Source organism: Ambystoma mexicanum, chromosome 9 (genome assembly GCF_040938575.1).
Source record: "Ambystoma mexicanum isolate Mex_15411 chromosome 9, UKY_AmexF1_1, whole genome shotgun sequence".
Classification (NCBI taxonomy): Eukaryota; Metazoa; Chordata; class Amphibia; order Caudata; family Ambystomatidae; genus Ambystoma; species Ambystoma mexicanum.
Window position 1 is genome coordinate 673,692,390 of NC_090931.1, and position 13,662 is coordinate 673,706,051.

The 13,662-nt window shown below is 45.9% G+C and overlaps 1 protein-coding gene across 1 annotated transcript in view; it reads right to left on the reverse strand.

The window, feature by feature from the left end:
• WDR12 (WD repeat domain 12) overlaps positions 1 to 13,662 on the reverse strand; it is a 484,520-nt gene that overhangs the window by 429,382 nt on the left and 41,476 nt on the right. The window lies entirely within an intron of this gene.

Here is a 13,662-nt window from a genome sequence, read left to right on the forward strand (position 1 = left end):
CTCCTACATAAAGCTCCTATATACTGATCCAGTGGCCAGGGTCCTTGTGAACTCGGTTCCTTCTCCCCTCTTTAAACTACACCGCGGGACCCGCCAGGGCTGCCCATTCTCCCCCCTCCTTTTTGTGCTTGCCATCGAGCCCATGGCAGACCATGTTAGGGGGCGCCACTCCAATAAAGGCATTAGGTTAATTGATGACCCGGAAGTAATCTCGCTATATGCAGACAACGTCCTCCTCTACATAAGAAATCCCTCCACACACTTGAACCAGATTATTAGAGACGTCACCAAAATAGGAACTTTCTCCGGGTTTGAGATAAACTACTCGAAGTCTGAAATCTTCCCCCTAACTGCAGCGACACAACAGCCGACATGTGATTACCCCCTCCGCTGGTCTCCGAACGGGGTCAAGTACCTGGGAGAACAGGTGTCGCTATCCAAAAAGGCCCTATTAAAGGACAACTATGAAGCTGCGGCTCAGCTCATCGTTTCCAAGTTCTCCAAGTGGCGACACCTACCATTATCCTTGGCAGCCAAACTGTCACTGATAAAGATGATAGTGGTCCCCAAGCTCCTTTACGTCTTTACTAATGTCCCGATCTGGCCCGGAAGGCAGTACTTCAAAGAGCTCCACGCGGAGTGTGCCCAATTCCTCTGGCACTCTCGGTCGGTCCGCATGAAGTGGCAACACATGACAGCTCCATATGATAAAGGGGGATTTACGGCACCAGACCTACAATTGTACTGGTACGCGGCCCAGGCCCAGCATGCCACCCACTGGTACGTACTTCAGAAACCCCCTACGCATGTAAAACTCGAAAAAATGGCTGGAGAGGGAACTAACATTATGACCCTATTGCTGCAACACGGGCTCCAAACGGAAGCCCAAGCGGACCCGGTGACTGCCATGATAAGGGCTTGGACTGCTATCTTGCACACCGAGCAGAATCTGCCCCCGTACTATAAGTGGCTCCCTCTGTGGCGGTTTCCGGGACTTGCCCCCACACACGACCGGCACCTCTCCCAATACTGGGAACAACTTGGTTACCGGGGCTTGACGGACCTCTTCCCAGAGGGAAAGTTTATCACCCCCCAAACATGGCGCCCTGAACATACTAACTCCCTCCTTGAGATGCTTCAGTACTACAGGCTCCGAGCTGCGGTCCGGGCCATGTGGCCCTCGTATCCAAACGAACCCCCTGACTCACCCGAACTCCAGTACATTGCGAACTCGGCGGGAACCAAGGGGGTACTATCCACTCTGTACAAAATGCAGCTTGGGAAGAAGGTGTTCGGGTCTCTCAGGCCCCGAGAGGCGTGGGCTGGGTAACTTGCAATAGAAATACCTGAGGTTCTGTGGAGGAAGATGTGTGCGCACACACGCACGGTCTCTCTGAGCGCCAGATTCCGCTGCATTCAATTCAAATTCCTCAACAGGCTTTACTACACGCCGTCTAGAGTGGTGAAATTCGCTGGTGCCCTGCCCTGCACATGCCCAAGGTGTAAATCTCCTGACACCGACCACATCCACATGTTCTGGGCATGCCCTGCGATTCACACTTTCTGGGTGGCTGTGGCTGTGGCGGAGGCACTCTCCGAAATAATAGAGGCCCCAGTGGAGATGAACCCACTTGCACTACTGTTTGGAATTTGGGAGGGGGAAGGTGCAAAGAAAATGTCTAAGTTCTTGAATGTGGGAGCCATTGTCGCAAAAAGGTGTATTTTGCAAAACTGGAAGAGGCACAGCCCCCCTACCTTCTTGATGTGGCTTAAAGCCCTTACTTGGACTCAAGTGTGCGAAGAGGAATACATTGGGTCATTGCCCCCTACATCCCGACCCAGAAATGTGTGGACAGAATTTCGCAGCTATCTGAATAATAGAGACGATGCGGAGAGGATGGCCTCCCCCCCAAACACGCTCTGCCACACCATGTCACTAACTCATGTCTCCTCGTGCCCAAGCTGGGCTGCCCTGAAAGTTAAATGGTCTTCCTAAAGAGGAGGTACCCTACCTCCGTGTGTTGCTCGATGTTGTGTGTTCATACCAGACGACTGTAATGTACCCTGTTGTATGCCTATCTTAACTTTCTGCCAATAAACAAAGTTTAAAAAAAAAATAAAGGTCATCACGGGAGTTCATATATCTTTATAGGTTTTGTAAAACAATGTCGGAAAGCCATCCGGTCCTGGGGCCTTATTCACTGGTAAAGACATGATCCCTGCCCATACTTCCTCTGGAGTAATTTCCCCTTCCAGCTCTTCCCCTTCACCTAAATCAATTTGATTTAACTGGCAGTACTCCAAATATGCCGCCCGAGCTTCTTCATCTGGGGAATCTATAGTATATAGTGCAGAGTAGTAATCCGTGAATACCTGCAATATATATTCCGAAGAGGAGCTAAAGGTACACGGTCCCATTCTGATACGAAGGATGGCCCTTGCATCCTCCTCCTTCCTCACTTGCCGTATCAACATATGGTCTGCTTTGTTAGCCTTAATAAAATACTGCCGTTTTAAAATAATAAAGGACTTCTCGCATGCCTAATCTGTAGAAAACCTAGTTGTCCCTTGATGCCCAAAAATCCCTCCTTAGGGTCACCCCCCTATTTATTTCCATTCTACTCACCACCCCCTTCAATTGCAATTCTAACTCATCTTGTATTGCGGCAAGTTGCTTTTCTCGTAGAACCTGCCTTACAATGAACTCTCCCCTCATGGTCGCCTTAAAAGCGTCCCACACCGTCTGCTCTTGCATCCCCATAGTCCTGTTTATTTCAAAATACTCCCCAATATTACCCTGTAACTCATTGCTTATGACCGGGTCCCCTAGTAGATGATTCAGAAATTTCCAGCACCAAAGCCTGGACCCTTCTAGTTCCTGTTGTTTATCTATTAATATGTGTGCATGATCTGACAGGCTGATGGAACCCAGATCAATGTTGTGTACTTGCCCCAGTTAAGTGCTGACACCCATACATAATTGATCTGCGAAAATCACTGATAGACATGAGAATAAAACGTGTACCCTTTAATTCCCCTCCGAGTTTCTTTCCAAGAATCTACCACAGCCAATTGGGTCATATATGCTGGTTATTGTTGTGTGGGGCTCGTATAAGTTGAGTGTACTGTTGCACTCCTGTTTACCGAAGGATCCCAAGCTACACTAAAATCCCTCACTATGATTTGTCCTACCGCAAAATGTTCAAGTTTGGTCACCACCCCGTGCAAGAATCTATCCTGCCCCGTATTCGGTGCGTATAGAGTGGCTATCGTGTACCGTAATCTCCCCCACTGGATACAGGCAAAAATATATCTGCCTTATTCGTCCACCTCCTTCGTGCTAATATGTAGTACAACCAAACCCAGCTATAGGAACCCCTTGCGTTTTACCCCTATTGTTGGATTGCAGTTTATGAGGATACCCATTTTATTTATTTGGTTAACAAAATTCAAAAGGAAAAAGTATGCTGCTCCACCTTAACAAACTATTGAATTTCTTTTATGTTTTGGGCAAAATACCAATGCAATGATGAAACCGAACCTGCAAGCAAAGTAAAGAAATGAAACCGAAGTGTCCACCTGCAGTGTCCTTTATACTTACTCAAAAGAGCTGGTCAACTGATTGAACAGGTACTCCATCTATCCGTTTATAGAGACTAATCATATCCTGATGTGCAGTGATACTGCAAGAGTCATTCAAATAAAAATAGTTTTAACAAAAATGCTTGTCACCAAATGTTGGAAGAGATTTTATCACGGGCCATATTACACTCAGATAGAAACACAAGTAACCAGTAATGATACTCTGCAACTTAGCACATTTCAATAAACAGGAGCGCAATACAATCATTTTAAAAATACACGTAAGGAGTAGTAGCTACAAATCCAAATATTTGAGGAAAACACCATGCACCCATGGGGTCCCAGGAAATGTGTCAATGTTCAGGTGAGTACCTTACGAAAGCCTGCTTGTAGGAATATTCAGCGTTGGTTAAAGTGCCCAATAGGAATGAACGAGGCAAAGCACAGTCAGACCCGCAGTAAGAAGGGAAAAGCAAGGTATGTCGTAGTTTCCCAGTTCTACCCCACAAATGGGGAGAAGGCAGGAACTTACCCCAGGGAATCCTAGAGGAGAGTACCCAATAAGAGTTCCAGTGCCAGGTTCAGGACCCAGCAGCCCCAGGAAAGAATGAAGCACAAAAGGATTTGGGCAAAATCAAGTCAAATGGCATAACATTGGGTGAAAGTGGCCTGTAGACAGTCTAGACCTAGATCCCTCAAGGCAAGTATCTTCAAGAATCTACCAACCCACGGCCCAGAGGTAAGAACTCATGCTGGCAGTCCCAGGCATGGCGAAGCAACCCAGTGAATAACAGATCTTGGGCCTCGTTACTGGTCGGGCGGTCCAGAAATAACAGTGGCAGAAAACCCGCCGCCACTGTTAATTCCGGACCGCCCGATCCAGAGTCCTGCAGGCGGGAGACAGCGTTCCCGCCAGGTCTGACCTGGCAGGTTTACCACCGCCCGTCTGCAGGCGGATGAGGAAACACCGGCACCATCACGAGATGGTGCGGTGTTTCCATGATCCCCATTGAGTCCAATAGGACTCAATGGGAATGGGGATTTACACCATTCCGCCTGCGGAATTCCCGGGTCACCGGGGTTGTAATGCCCCGGTAATTCCGGGAATCACGGAGGCGGAATGGTAATACGAGTCCGGCAGTAACCAGGCAGTTTTACCGCCTCGGTTACCGCCGGACTCATAATGAGGCCCAAGATCTCTTGCTAGGCAAATTACAGGAACTGGTCACTTGAACCAAAGACCAACAACAACCCAGACAACGCAAAAGGAAGGACAATCGGCTTCCACAGAATTGGGCCCCACCAGCACAGAGTGAAAACAATGGTAAAGCTTGCTCTAAAGAGGTTGGGAAACGCAACCTTCAGGACATTAGTATTTTCACAACTTCCTTAAATTGACGTCAATGTAATCCCTAGTTATTTTGCTATGCCTTTAACCCATACCTGACTTGGAAGGTATAAAAAGCCTGTTTGCTTCACTTACCTTGCTCAACTCATTTCTTTTGGGGGTATTGGTAAAGCCAATGGTTACCAGTGCAAGGGGACAGAGTCCCCTTTACGCTGTTCCTTTCTTGTTTATAAATGTAACACACAACACCCTACAGTGAAGTGCAGCAGGAATACTTTGTGTCCCTTTTATTTTGCTAGTAGAAACATTGTTACCTTTTTGATGTGCATAGTGAGCACAGTTTCATACATTTTTCCGGTGCACCAACTTTTCACCAAATAATGCTGTTTCGAGTGCCATATATTCAAAATGGTTGTGCCATGGAGGGTTAGGCCCTCTTTGGCCATCTTGTTGTTTTGCCTTCTTGCTGCACTCTCAGGTCAGGAAACTGCCATACATGTTATGCACTTGCGGGATCTGTCTTGAAATTACTCTGTGTGCGTAACCTGGCAGATAAGGGGATTGGGACTATCTGTTCCCAATCAACATCTATGTAAGAACATGCCTGTTGTGGGCAAATGTGGGGTTTGAAGCGGCCAATAATTTGACAGCCCCTAACCGTTTGAAAAGTGCAGGTCCTTGCGGTCGGTGGGCTGGGGCAGCCCCCATCCTGAATTTGGGGTAAGTAGATGCACCCTGCAGCAGTTTCTAAGATCATCGACTGAAGCCAACACCCTGAAGAAGAGGAGCCTGTGCTGTAGGCCCGGAAGACTGCTGCTACAGACAATTGGCATTGCCAACGCCCTCTCCTGATGAAGCGCAACTGCTTTTGTAACGACTGAAGAAGACCCTCACTAATGCTTCGACTCTTGGACTGGTGGGGCCAACGTTTCCAGGTCTCAGCACGAGAGGTCTACCAGAAGCCATCAAAAGAGTCCTGGGACCAACCTGTCAGCAGACCTGCCTCTATAAGGCCATCTTCACTGGGTTGTTGTCCTGAGCTGGAGCTAGGGCGGAGCTTTGCAGGTCGTCAAATTAGGGCCAAAGTTTATCCCTTCTGCAGTTACTGCTCTCTTGCACAAAGAAGGGCCTTCCTGGAGCTCGTTCTTCCCATGCGTCATGAACCATGCCTGCCGCCCCCGACCGCAGCTCTCTTTGCTGCTACTCAGCCTTATCCTGGAGGTCCCTTCTCATTGTGGGACCTGTGGTGGCTGCTATCCTGAAGTGCCTTGGCTGTCCAGCTCGAGGTCTGCCAAAACTATCTAACCAGAAACCTAAACCACTGCTTAGCCAGACACAATCCAAATGCAAAATGTAGCCACTGCACTTCGGCCCCTGGCCCTCTATGAACAGTTCCGATAGCAGACATTGTTCAGATGGATTTCCAAAATCAACCCTGGGGGTGGATTCTGGGAGGCCACCCAATTATGGTGAACAGCGAAAACACTGAAGTCTAGCCACACCCAATCAATGTAAGGTAGCGGACCGGCAAGTCTCAGCCTCAGGAGTGGTGTGAGAGTAGTCTAGAGCTAAAATGAGTTCACACAGGAAAACCACAATAATTATAGTCAGACAGGCAAATACAAAAATATACTATAATGTATTAGGTCTTTAAAATACACACTAAGAAAATTAAACATTTAGGCAAATATTGTCACACACTATGAAACATCTATACATTCACTCTTAGGAGAAGAACGCATTTGATTCAATAACAAGGGTAAAACAGGTAAGCACTCAGATGGATACTGTTCAGTAGAAACACTTATAGTCATTTTTATGGTTTATTCTAACACTTATAAGTCCAGTCCCAAGATGGTTTGGGGTAGTGTGCCCTAAAGCCAACAGTTCCAAAGTTATACTTTTCAGGAAGGCGTACTATGTGATTGGACGATGCCAGTGGCTACGATTCAAAAGTTCAAAAAGGTAAGTAAAGTTAACGTAAGTAACTCCTGCAATACAATTCACTAGGATATGTCTACGAGGGGATCCTTGACCAAAACACCACAGACAAAAAAGTAGGAAAGAGTGAGATAGGGATAGGATTTACACCTTTGCAGCCCTATGGCTAACAAGGGGTAAAGGCCCTCTCCTCTGCTCCTCAAACTGACTCATAGTATTGCTTAATGCTGATGCAAACATATATGTTAAAACCCTAACAAATAGATTGGTCCTCACCTAGAAGGGCTAGAATTAGAACCTCCAATGTGGGTCCATGCAAGGGAGATAGGCAATGGACAACGTTAGGAAAGTAGTTGATTTGGTTGATACAGCACGTTAAGGGTGAGATCCGGCTTTACCAGTCTCATTCGACAATGACAAAAGTATTTGACAGTCAAGTAGTGTTTTCATCGGATGGTCTAGGGAGAGTGTGGGCATAGGAGGGGTGGGGGGGTTTCTGAGAGGAGTGTTGGCTATGCATAGGAACCACACAAATCGCAGTCAAGCCAACGGATTTCTTTCAGGGTCACCCTCTTTCTCTAGGGACCTTCATCAGGAATGTTCACTTTCACAGTTACCGTTTGCCCTGGCTACTGAGAACTTGTCTCCAGTACTAAGAAACAAAACAACATGAATATAACCGACATATGTTCATATAGGTGGTGCTTATATGTTCTTCTTCTCTCATTGTCCCACCATGAGACCTCTATGCATGGGCTAATGAAGGTCCTGGAGGTATTTAAGAAAGCCTTAGGCTTTAAAATAAATTCCACCAGTAAATCTGAGCTTCTCAACCTCAAATTGCCCCCAATTCAGCAGAATTTGTCTAAATAGTTATTATCTACCACCACTTCAAAGGTTAAATCAAACAAGCTCTCAAGAAGCCAACTTCCCAGCACTATTCTGTCAGATGAAACAGCATCTCTGTTGATGGCGGCTGCTTGCTACCTTCCTGGTTTGGGAGATTTTTATCAGCGCAAATGAACATTCTCCAGCGGCTTTGGTATGCCTTTGAAACCCTGTCAATGGTAGTACCGAAAAAAGTGCTGCAATCCCTACAAAGATATGACAAGATTTATCTTGGGCGAACACCCACCCCAGAATTTGAGGTACAAATGTTTTTGGATTCCAAAATCCACTCCATTATAAAATTTGCTCTTTGTGAAAAATGAAAAGCACCAATATTTTCAATTACACCACTTGCACTTGATGCTCCAACGAGATTTGAGAAGTGCTATGACTAGTTCTCTCACAGCTTTTGAGTATCTGATCTTTACTACGACAGACAGCAGAGCCTTATTTCAAGACTGTGTTCCTGCCTCATTTCAAGACTGTCATCCCACCGGGAGGAGGTTGGGGGGGGAGGGGGGTTCAAGAAGGGTTGGCGAGAGGCAATCTGAGTTTAATCTAAGTGAAGGCCTGGCAAATTGAGTTAGGCACAGAGTTGGGCATGGACAATTGGAACACACAGTGGTCAGGGCACATTCATCTTCAATATATACGCAGCACAAGGAACAATACCACAAAATGTTGTATACATGGTATATCTTCCCAGACACATTGAAACACTGTACAGGAGGGAATTGGGTTGTATTGGGGCACGGGGGAGGTCAGGGGGTGAAGCTGGATCATTCCGCAAGTTAGTGATTCAACATTAACTGATCAACGATTATACACTTCTTGGGGATTACAAACTGTTTGCTGAGCCTACCGGTGCAGGGTATCCACCTTCGTGGAGACACATAGGCAGGTTTCTTTCCAAAGGGCTCTTGGCCGTGAGGCTACTGATTGCAGGACTGTAGAAATCCAATACAGGCCTTGATATCTTTGAATGGTTTGCCAAACTCTGGTCAACAATCATCAAAAAAATAAAAATAACAGATAACATACTCTATACGTGTTGAGATTGACATTTTTCATCATCTTGGCCACCATTCTTGAGAAGATGAAACGGCACAATGCTGACGTTACTTGGCTAAACCGTCTGTAGGTATTGGACCATATGGATATCTAACAGCATTTTAGTGGAGTGGTATTTAAGGGGACTCGCGGTCGGGTGACGGGGGCTTTCTGGCCAGAGCAGTCTGAGGGGTCTTCTTGTTCCAGGGTTTAATGGTGCAATGTCTTATTAGCAGCATCTTATGATGCGACAGGTTTTGAGCCTGAACAACTGATTATTCTCTGGGAAACTTAACAATGCAGAAGTGCCTTAGAAGGTGGGAGAGCAAGGGGGATGAGTTTTTACAGTTTTCAATTTCTTGAATGTGTGATCATGAGAATGTGTTTTTTCTCTTTGCGACTCTCAGGCGTTTACTGTTGTATATTGTTAAAACTTGCTGTACAGCACTGGAGGACGACCCCCACTGCACAAACATAGGCGAGTCTTTTTTAGGCATCACTGCATACTACAGGAATTTCATCTCAGACTATGGAAGCATAGCAGCCCCCAACTAATTTCACCAAGAAACGCAAGAAGGAAACTTGGTCAAAATAATGTGCTAAAAGAACCCCTATGTTAGGTTCCTATTCCTGGGGCACATGATTATAGAGACCTTTTATTGTGCAAACAGATGCCTCTGGGACACGCATTAGAGCAGTTTTAACTGTAAATGATGTGAAAGGCAGGGTTCACCGCATATTTCATCAACAAGCTGTTGAATGATACAGACCACTGTGGGTGAAGAATGTTTTGCCACTGTGGTAGTTGCAGTGAAACTGACCACACCTAAGTTCAGACAGGTCACATGCCAGGCAAACAGCCAATGAACATGAAGGGAGACAATCCAAATGTGATCCGATCCCCAGTCTGGGATTGGTTGGCAAGGGGTGGGGGATTTACAAAGGTTTATTTAGCTTTTTGCAACTTCCTACATTGACTCCAGTAGATAAGATAATGGCTGAATGTAATATTCTCCCTTGCCTATTGCTAAAGAAGCAGACAGTCCAAACGAAAACTTATTAACATTTTCCCCAAAGGTATCTATGATTCCTAAATACCTAAACTGCATGCTCCATTCGTTTTGGCGATTGCAGTATAAGATGTATGTTACATTTATTGTTAAGAGAGATAAGTGGGATAAGAAATAGGTTGGATGGTGCCGCACAGAAATGCTCACATTGTAATGAAAAGGGAACTGGGGAAAATCTTGCCTGCATTATTTTTGAATGCCTAGTTCTGCAGCAGTTACGATTACAATAGTATGACACATTTGTGGAGGATAGTAGGTGGTTGAATACAGATGTTTTTTGGCAAAGGCTTGTCGTGGTCATGTATTACAACAGTCATTGATTCTGCTCAGATTTTTAAAGGCAATTGACTTAGTGGTTTTAAGGTAATATCAAAGTGCTTTTAGGGGTTAAATGGATATGCATACATCATTTAGGATTTGGAACAAAAAGGCACATGCATTTTATTAAGTCTTCGGTACTTTACCTCTGATCTCAAGTCGTATTGATATTTTATTTGTATCGCGCTCATACACAAGTGTTTCAGAGCGAGACGAGGAAAGGGAGGGGTACAACGGAGAACAAAAACAACAATCATACTAGACCCAGTGACATTGATAGTGCGCAAGTGCAGGGGAGGGGGAACGTGCAGGGGTCAGGGGTAGTAGTGGAAAGTGCTGAGCAAAGGAATTAAATAGAACAGTGGTAGTGCAGCCAGCAAGTGCTAGGTTTAAGGCACACGGACTGTAGAGTTACAGATACAGACCCAAGTGCAAGGGTTGTCAGGAGGCAGTGCGGGTGCATGGCAGGGTGAGCAAATTCATGGGCCCAAATCAGAGGGTAACCAGGTGCACAATGCTGAAGCAAAACAGTTCAGCAGGATAGAGGAGGAGCGAAGGCAGAAGCAAAGAGGAAGTTATTGAGGTGCTTCCGGAACCGGAGATTGTTCTCCTTAAGTTTCAGAGTGACAGTATGAGTTTAGAATGTTTAGACTCTGTAAATAATATCACTTTGTGCACAAATACAGTTGGCATTGAGGTTGTGACGAGGATGTAAAAATCGTACGTATGTGGTATTTTGTGTATTCCTTTGTTTTGGCTTTTTGAATTTATCGCGGTTTGTTTTTATTGAGAATGCACTGTTGTGTGGTGCACAAGTTTCTTTGTAAACTAATGACATGCATTACTCACCGTAATAGCATTTCTGATTACTCACCGTAATAGCATTTCTGATTATTGTATCTGCTTAGATTCACATGCTGTGCATATAGTCCGACAGCTAGTGGAAATCGCAGTCTTGCATCTTTCTTTCAAAGATCGAAAGGGACGTCCACATGGGCGTGACTATAACACTATCTCTAACGTGACATGTAGTGTACCCAAAATCCCTCACGCGTCGAGGTCCCACCGGTTGCTTTTTTCTGCCGTGAGGGAGCCTTACAGTCTGCGTGAGCGAGTACAGAAGAGAGAAGGTGTAAGAGGTCTATGTTCCTTCTACTCCACAAGGGGACGAAGGGTGGACACATGTAAATCTAAGCAAATACAATAATCGGAAATGCTATTACAGTGAGCAATGCATGTCTTCTGATGCTTTTGGATCTGCTTAGAATCACATGCTGTCCATAGACTAGCGAGCAGTACCCAGAAATGATGGTGGGACGTGTGAAGGAACAGTAGCAAAGAGAAGTCTTAGCACTGCTTGTCCCACCCGAGAATGGGACCTAGAGCGTGTATCCAGGCAGTAGTGTTGTGTAAAGGTGTGTACAGAACTCAAGGTTGCTGCTTTGCAAATGGAATCTAGAGGAACATTTGCAATAACTGCTATGGTAGCCCCTGTGCCCCGAGTAGAGTGTGCTCTAGGCGTGAAGGGTAGATCTCTCTTGGCAAGAGTGTAACAGTGTGTAGAACAGTGTGCCCATGCTTTCTCCCACACAGCTCCATGGATATGTTTGGACCAGTAGTGCAGGTAGTACCACAGGAAGAAATAACAGCCTGATCGGAAGAAGTAAACATGCATCTTTTAAAGTGAATGAAGAACCAGGTGCAAAGAAATAATTTCTCAATAAACATTTCCGTTTCCTAGTTAAAACATTTTATAAGCAAATAAATATCTCTCACATTGGGAATTCGATTTACACGTTTACTCCCTAAAAAAACATTTTACTGCCAACTTAAAAAAAATAGGGAGTAAAATACTCCACTCCAAATCTTATCTGGAGCACTGCCGCCCCACCACGGCAACACCCTGACCTCAAGGAGTGCACTACATACTTGGTAAGCACTGCCGAGGATTGCCAAGAGAGAGGACTGGCTCCGAAGTTCCGTCGGCACAACCTGGACAGTGGTTGGCAGGTTGAGGTGCGCAGTGGCACTGGAGACTACCTTGTGGGGAGGAATGCAGGAAGGTGCCCAAAACCGCCCTTCACTTGACACTGGGACATATTTTTCAGTTAGGGGCTTGGTGGCTCAGCTGCACCCAGGACCGGAGCGGTTGGTGGGTGCGTCCCCCACTTTCTTTCCTCTTTGCACATGGTGCTCTGTGCAGCTGATCACGCGGTCTCTTCCTGCTCTTGTTGGTGTCCCTCCCCTCCGGCATCGAGTGAGTGGGTCTGCCTAGAAGGGGGGGCAGATTAGCGCAAGGAGGCCCAGATAGAGGAGTCACTCAGGCCTTATTTAATGAGTGGATGGAAGTCTAGTACCAGGGTTTTGGCAGCTGCTCCACAATGAAGACGGATGGTCTGTGTATGGGAACTATATATGGCTGCTGTCTTTGGAGTGTCGGAGCAGTGACAGTAATAATATTTCATGTCAGTAAAGCTTTTAAAATGTTGAATTTGATTTGGTGGCCATGCTCAAGGAGGGAAGAAAAATCGCTCTGTAGTGGGGAGCTACAAAAAGGTGAAATCGGGAAAGTCCCAAACTGAATGGGTAATATGGCAACCTAAAGGGACCCCTCTAATGAGGACCCCTGACAACTGCTATAGGTGGGCCCAAAACACATCCAGTGACACAGATGACGCAAGATATGGTCAAGTTGCAGGATCGTAAAGCGGATGCAGAGCATAACATCTCAGGACTGGAAGATACCAGCAAAGTACGGCATACACAACAGGATGCACTTCATGGAATGGCCAGAGACAGGCAGCTAAACACAGCGACTGCCCGGGCGGAATGACATTTGCTTGCTCGGCTTTCCTGAGGGAAGGGGGGCTGTTTATAGAGGTTCTCTCCTCCGTCTTTGAAAATTATGAGAAGCTGAAAAATGCGCAGGTCAACAGAGCCCACAGGACACCATCCCAAAGACGGTCACCTGGGTCACTGCTGGAAATTATTACGATCAGGCTGATGCGTTATCAATACATAGGGACATTATTGTTTGAGGCATGTGAACAGGGTACGCTGCCGTTTAATGGCAACATGATCTCGCTGTACACCCAGAAGCGGAGGCAATAATTTGAAGAAGTCCCGCAACAGAAAGGGATACAGTATGCCTTTGCCTCCCAACAGCTTAAGAATAAAGCATAATGGCAAAAGGCAGTTTGTTGACAAGCCCAAAGTCACTCAGCGCTACACTGAAATTACGATTTTATATGTAAGGGGGAGGGAACGCCTTCAAGTTGTGTTTGAAGTCGACACATTTGGGTTATATTGTTCACATGTATGTACTAAATAATACAACCAATTTCATGATTGGTATTCCGATATATAGCCCAAGATGTGGGGGCCAAGGAGGATATGACAAGGAGTGCAAAGACGTAATTTGAGTTGATTTTTAAATGTAGAGTCCCTTACAAAGGGAGATATGGT